This window comes from Etheostoma spectabile, chromosome 1 (genome assembly GCF_008692095.1).
Source record: "Etheostoma spectabile isolate EspeVRDwgs_2016 chromosome 1, UIUC_Espe_1.0, whole genome shotgun sequence".
Lineage (NCBI taxonomy): Eukaryota > Metazoa > Chordata > Actinopteri > Perciformes > Percidae > Etheostoma > Etheostoma spectabile.
The window spans coordinates 25477820-25483819 of NC_045733.1; the positions used below are offsets into that span (position 1 = coordinate 25477820).

At 41.4% G+C, this 6000-nt stretch overlaps 1 protein-coding gene across 11 annotated transcripts in view; it reads left to right on the forward strand.

Moving 5' to 3' along the window:
* Positions 1–4662, forward strand: part of celf6 (CUGBP Elav-like family member 6) — a 137042-nt gene extending 132380 nt beyond the window's left edge. For 10 of the 11 annotated variants that reach the window (XM_032522166.1, XM_032522193.1, XM_032522188.1 and 7 more), the window contains one exon: positions 2774–4662. The gene's annotated coding sequence lies outside the window, so the exon portion shown is untranslated. Of the gene's footprint in view, positions 1–35; positions 124–2773 lie in introns of all 11 variants that reach the window. The other variant, XR_004332883.1, reaches the window with a different exon arrangement.
* Positions 4663–6000: the final 1338 nt, after the last annotated feature.

A 6000-nucleotide genomic window follows, 5' to 3' on the forward strand; every position in this document is an offset into this window, starting at 1 on the left:
CCACCAACCTGGCAACCTGACATGACCAATCACAGTGTGAGGTGGCCTTTCTCCGCTATAGCCACATCCCCCTCCCCCACCCCCCCACCCACACACCTGTCATGGGGCCAAGTTCCCACAGCTGTAAGTTGAACCCATGGTGTCATTTTCTTTTGGATGACGTCATGTGGTGGGACTGTGACTGCGTTGCATGACGTGGCGTTGATTGATATCTCTAAACTCTATCTCTTTATACTCTGCCCTCCTTTTATATATACTGTATATATATATGATGTATATTGTATATTGGCAGTTTGTGGAGTGCAGTAAAACGATGCCTTTTCTTTGCTAGTACCTGTTGTACATAATGTAACTGACGTGCTTACTGGTTGATTATAGCTGGAAGTGGCCTTTAACCCTTTTGTGCTATTGTACCGTGTTCCCTTGTGATGTTTTACTTCTCTTGTGGGGTTCATGTGTATCAATGTCCTGTATTTTCTATTTCTTTATTTCTTCACATTTACAACTATTGTTTTTGTTAAAGGTCCCATGACATGATGCTCTTTGGATGCTTTTATATAGACCCTAGTGGTCCCCTAATACTGTATCGGAAGTCTCTTTCCCAAAATTAAGCCTCAGTGCAGAATTACAGCCACTAGAGCCAGTCCCACAATGAGCTTTCCTTAAAATGTGCCATTTCTCAGTCTGTAGCTTTTGAGGAGAAGGGAGGGGCCAAATTCTCTGGGCGGGCAAAGCAGAGAAAGGGGAGGTAACCTTGCCCCTTATGACCTCATAAGGAGCAAGATTCCAGATCAGCCCATCTGAGCTTTCATTTTCTCTAAGGCAGAGCAGGATACCCAGGGCTCGGTTTACACATATCACCATTTCTAGCAACTGGTGACCATAGTCAGGCTGGGGGAACGCATATTAATGTTAAAAAAAAACTAAAAAAGTAAAATTTTCATGCCATGGGACCTTTAATGAAAGTCTAAATCTTTGCAAAAAAGGACCTTTTTCTCCCCCCGATCGACAGCTGTTTAGTTGAGCGATGGCCAAGATGACCCTATGTTTGTGTAGCCAATTAAATATCCACCGTTCCCACAGAGAGCACAGGCAAATGTTGACACTCCACTTCTCCATGGATTCCATCTGCACAGGGAGTACTTCTGCAAGATTGTTTTGTTTGCCTAACATGAGAATCACTTCCCATGTATTTATTTATGAGGGTGCAAACCAATTGCGCCGTGATAGCAGAGCTGCAGGCAGAGCTGCAGACCCACATGGCCAAAATCTGTCCACCATAGATGTACTGTATAAGCAGGGAGTGGAATATTACAGAAATACAAATACCTGGGACGAGTATTTGCTACTGCATGTTGTTTTTGTAATAGGATTATGTCGCCAGATAAATTAGCTCTTATATTTTTGTGGTTTGTATCTGAGATAATTGTTACTCGGTCTGTAAAAAGAAAAAGGCAGCAAACAGAATTCAGAGTGAAAAGGGTCCTTTCTTTGCAAGTTTGTTTCTATCCCTGCAGGCAAAACCCTGATAAGAGTTAGTCGTTTTCATCGAACTCGGACTGCTCTATTCTTTCAGAAGCCCTGCAGGCGACTCTCACTCCCATAGTCTATCCAATGAACTCAGGGGGTGTCTAGCCAGGCAAGCCGGGAGGGATAAGGTCTTTCTGGCACCAACTATGCCTCTTAACTGCCAGGTGTCTTTTACGGAGACATCTAAGTAGGTGGCGGTGTGGGGGGAGGGCATAGTGCTGGCAAAAGAAAAAGAAAAAAAAAAGGTCTATTTTAAAAGCCACTGTGTGTTTATGCCGTGTGGTAGATGTTTATGCGCAAGTGGCATATAAAAGAGAGCAGCTGTAATCGGGACTGCTTTATGCTGCTAATGTCTGGGCTCGCTTTGGCACACATAAGAAATAATCCAGCGTCCCCACTCTTGCATCGAAAAAGGAAATCTATTATGAAATGGTAACAAGCTCATTTACAGGAACGGAAAGGTAGAACACAGAGCGTCTTGGTACACGTGTTCCTGTCCCAAAGTCAGTCCCTTTCATGTTCGCACCCAGAGAGTGATTTGCTGTGATTTCGTAGCCTTTCTTCACCCACATTGTAGCTCACACCACATTAGGGGTGATAGGCTTCAAACTAGACATTTTATATCCAAAGCTTGGCAGCATGAACATATTTAGTGACAGTGCAGTGTTTTAAGTCAACACAAACGCAGGGGAGACGCTACGTTGGTTTTTTTTCATTGGAACCTAATCCGTCGCAATTTCTTGAAATATGTAGTTTTTTTCACATTGGACAACCATCCGTTTTTTTTCTGTCACAAGGATTACACAATTTCAACATTCTTTTCTTTGTTTCCTTCTTGTTCTTTTGGTAGTTTGTAATGAATTAACAATACATTGACTGACAGCGACATCTCAGGCAACATTCAGCAGTATTTCCTTTCAAGCCGGGAGATGTAGTCAGTTCAAATTAGGCCTTCCTTGGATTAGTGCTGTCACAGTGTAGATGTCGGTTGCATATGGTTAAAACACAAATCTCCCACCCCACCTCTAGCCCACTTATTTCTGGTTGTGATTGACACACTCCTCTATTTTTTTCTCCTCCCCGTCTGTTTCTCATGCTGTTGGCTGTGCCTGTCAGTCTGTGTGATAACCAGGAGCCAGCAACCCTGAGCATGTTACCACAGCCTTACTGAATCCACTCTCCTTATTCTCCCCCATCTCTCTCTCTCTCTCTCTCTCTCTCTCTCTCTCTCTCTGTGTCACAGGATGAAGGGCCACAACACCTTATTTCCACAAGTGCAGTAAAAGTACAAAGACTTCTTGCTCTGCTACATATCATGAAGGAAGCGTGGTCCCTTGATCCTGCTGGAAACCCGCTGAAAGATTGGGTGACTGAGAGAGGGATCCCAGAGTTGTTTTTTTTTGTTTGTTTTGTTTTTTGTCTTCGCAAATGCCTCTTTTTTCCGTTTTGCTTTGGCGTCTGTGAAAGAAGATTTTTTGCAGAGACCAACTTTTTGCTGCTGTTTTTTAGACATGATGGGAAAAACAAACAAAAAAACCTTTATAGAAACTCATTATGCTCAAAGCATGCATACTGACACAGGATATAGATAAACACACATAAACACAGATAACAAACCAAACATACACATTTAGATGCCACACTTAAAAAAATGAAAAATGAAAAAAAAAAAAACTACTTTGTACATGTATAAATACTTGCAAATGCCAACTCAAGTACTGACGCAAACACATGCGTGCACACGCACGTACACACACATACACACACATACACACACAAACACACACACCAGCCTGCTGCCATTTTGGTTTTTGTGCCTACACAGGTGTTGTGCTCTGTGACAGGGCAAGCTCTGGATCAAAGAAGAAAAACGAAAAGAAGAAGAGAGAAGAGGAGAATCCAGGATAATTTACATGCATCATTCCTTAGGAAATAGGGACCAAAGGACTAAACGCTTTTTAAAAGAATATAAATATATAAATATATAAATATATATTTAAAAACTCATACCTTGTAGCTGCAAGTATTACAATTTACTCGTAGTCAAAAAAATCATTAAAATCAATATCCAGTGGCCTACTGTAAGTATGAATAAAAGAAAATGGAAATAATGTATAAACAAAAAAGACATGGCATCATAGTATAGGGGCTAATCTTTTGCTCTGGATGCTGATTTAGCACCAGGTTGTAGAATAGTAGAGTAGAGTAGAAAAAAATGTAGATTTGCTAACTTTTGCTGTTGTTTAAAAAAATACTTGAAGTCGTAATGAAAAGGGGGCAAAAGGGGGTGGGGGTGGGGGGGGACTTTCATCTGCCCCTGTACGCAACGAGTCTCTTTTTCTTGGATGTTAAGGTATCAGCCACTGGATATCTCGCTCATCATGATGTATAAGTCACCACACTCTCTGACAGCTATGAACAGACTGTTCTGGAAGAAGAAGAAGAAGAAGAAGAAGAAGAAGAAGAAGAAAAAAAGAATGACAAGAGAGAAAAAAAAGACAGAACTTACTCATGTCTGTGCTGGACAGGGTGCAGACATTTAAGGCTTCTCACAAGCCTTTTGTGTTCAAGCGACAATCCACTGTAAAGACCAAGCAAAATGGACATTGGGGTGTCTTTTGTTTTTTTCTGGTTTTTTTCTTGACCTTTTGTATTGCAACAAGGAGTGTGAATCATGAAGCCACAAATTGTTAAAGGGTGAGGATTCTACTAAGAGAGCTGGACAAATGCACGGTCATGATGGTAACAGAATGGGAGGAGTAAGGCGACAGCTACTGAAACTGCCAGCAGAATGAACTCAGTATACAAATGAAAAAGGCCCCTATGGCATTATGGAATTCTGTCAAAAAACAAAGTATGCCCGTAAACAACTAGGACTTATATAAGTGACATGCCAAGGAAATGTGTTTCCACTGGAGCTGCTGCAAAACTCCAGATTGAGATAAATTGCCTCTTGTCTCTCGGCAGATACAAACAAACATTTCTTTGAAGACAAACTCGATTTACAGTATTGATGGGAGAGGAGTGCAGGCTTTTAGAGCTCATTTAGCTCTGTCAAATATAATGTAAATTCCACTATTAACATGTTCCCTGACCTCCTCCTTCATATATTATACATACAGCCTACGGAGGGGAAAAGCTACTGCTTAAACAGACTATATCTAAATTAGATATAACAGTCACTCTTCATCATTCAGCTCGCTTGTAGCCTCTCTGACACTGACGCCAGGCAGGTCAGAGTAAAGCAGTCCAGTACTGTCACGTCTTGATTTAGAGTCCTGTAGCCTTTTTTTTGGACTGTCTTAGAGCTCTGGATACAGGCTCCTCTCTCAATATGTTTGGAATGAGTCTAGAGGGAGGAGCGATACAGTTTTAGTCACTCTAAACACTTCCCAATTTTCTCTGTTAAACACCAGCTCATATCCATACACCAGCCCCTTGAGCGCCGGCAGCTGGCAGCAAGAGGCATGGCTGGGCAAGAAGGAGAGAGGGAAGTAAAGAGAGGAAGTCAATAACCAAACATGACATAGAGATCCTTCAAACTGTTGCTTTATGGATGATGCCTAATGACTTAATCAAGAAAATCTGAATTTGATAAAGCTCCTGGTGACAAATATTATCTGTGCTGTATGCTATATGCTTTTAAAGAACAGGATTAAAGGGTTCAATCATGACTGGTACCATGGGCTCCAGTCCCACCAGTTCCTCTTTGCTACAGAGACTCTCCTCCTTGCCGTTCCCTCCCTCTTTCTCCAGCTTTTTCTTTTAGAGAGAAACGCAGACAAGACCAATTCTCACTGGGTGAATGTGCCAGCAGATTCTTCAATGCATTAGAGCTGGGCGATATGGAGAAAATCAAATATCACAATATTTTGGACGAAAGACCTCGATATCGATACTTTAAGGTTGAACGTTGGTGCTTTCACAAAAATATTTTCACAATGAGATTTTTGACAAATACTCATCAGTAATGTGGATATAATGACTAAGTGGGTAAAGGCAAATAATAAAACAGCTAGAATAGTCTGGTAAATTCAGAAAATGACATAACTGTAATGCAGCCTTTAAAAACAGGAAAAGACAACACTTCTACCATATCTAATCTTGTATCACAATATCGATATACTACTGATATATTGCCCAGCCCTACAATGCACTACTGTTCTTTGTCATTTGCATAAGCAGAAGGTCTTGATTTGATATCAGCGTGCCATCTACACCCTCTCTATCTCCTGTCCTAAGAGCAGCCATCCCTTTTCAAACCTCAGCCCAACTGTTCAGCCGCTCTCCCCTTGGAACAGCATTTTCGAACCTGGCTAATGTCTGTGCTCACTACCCTTCAATTATCTCTTGCACCGTATTAGACATGCTATTTCACCTTTCTCTCTAATCACACTGTAATCACCAGCCTCTATACATTAGCAGCAACCAAGTGAAAAATCACCGGGATAATCACTTGGACCAAATGAC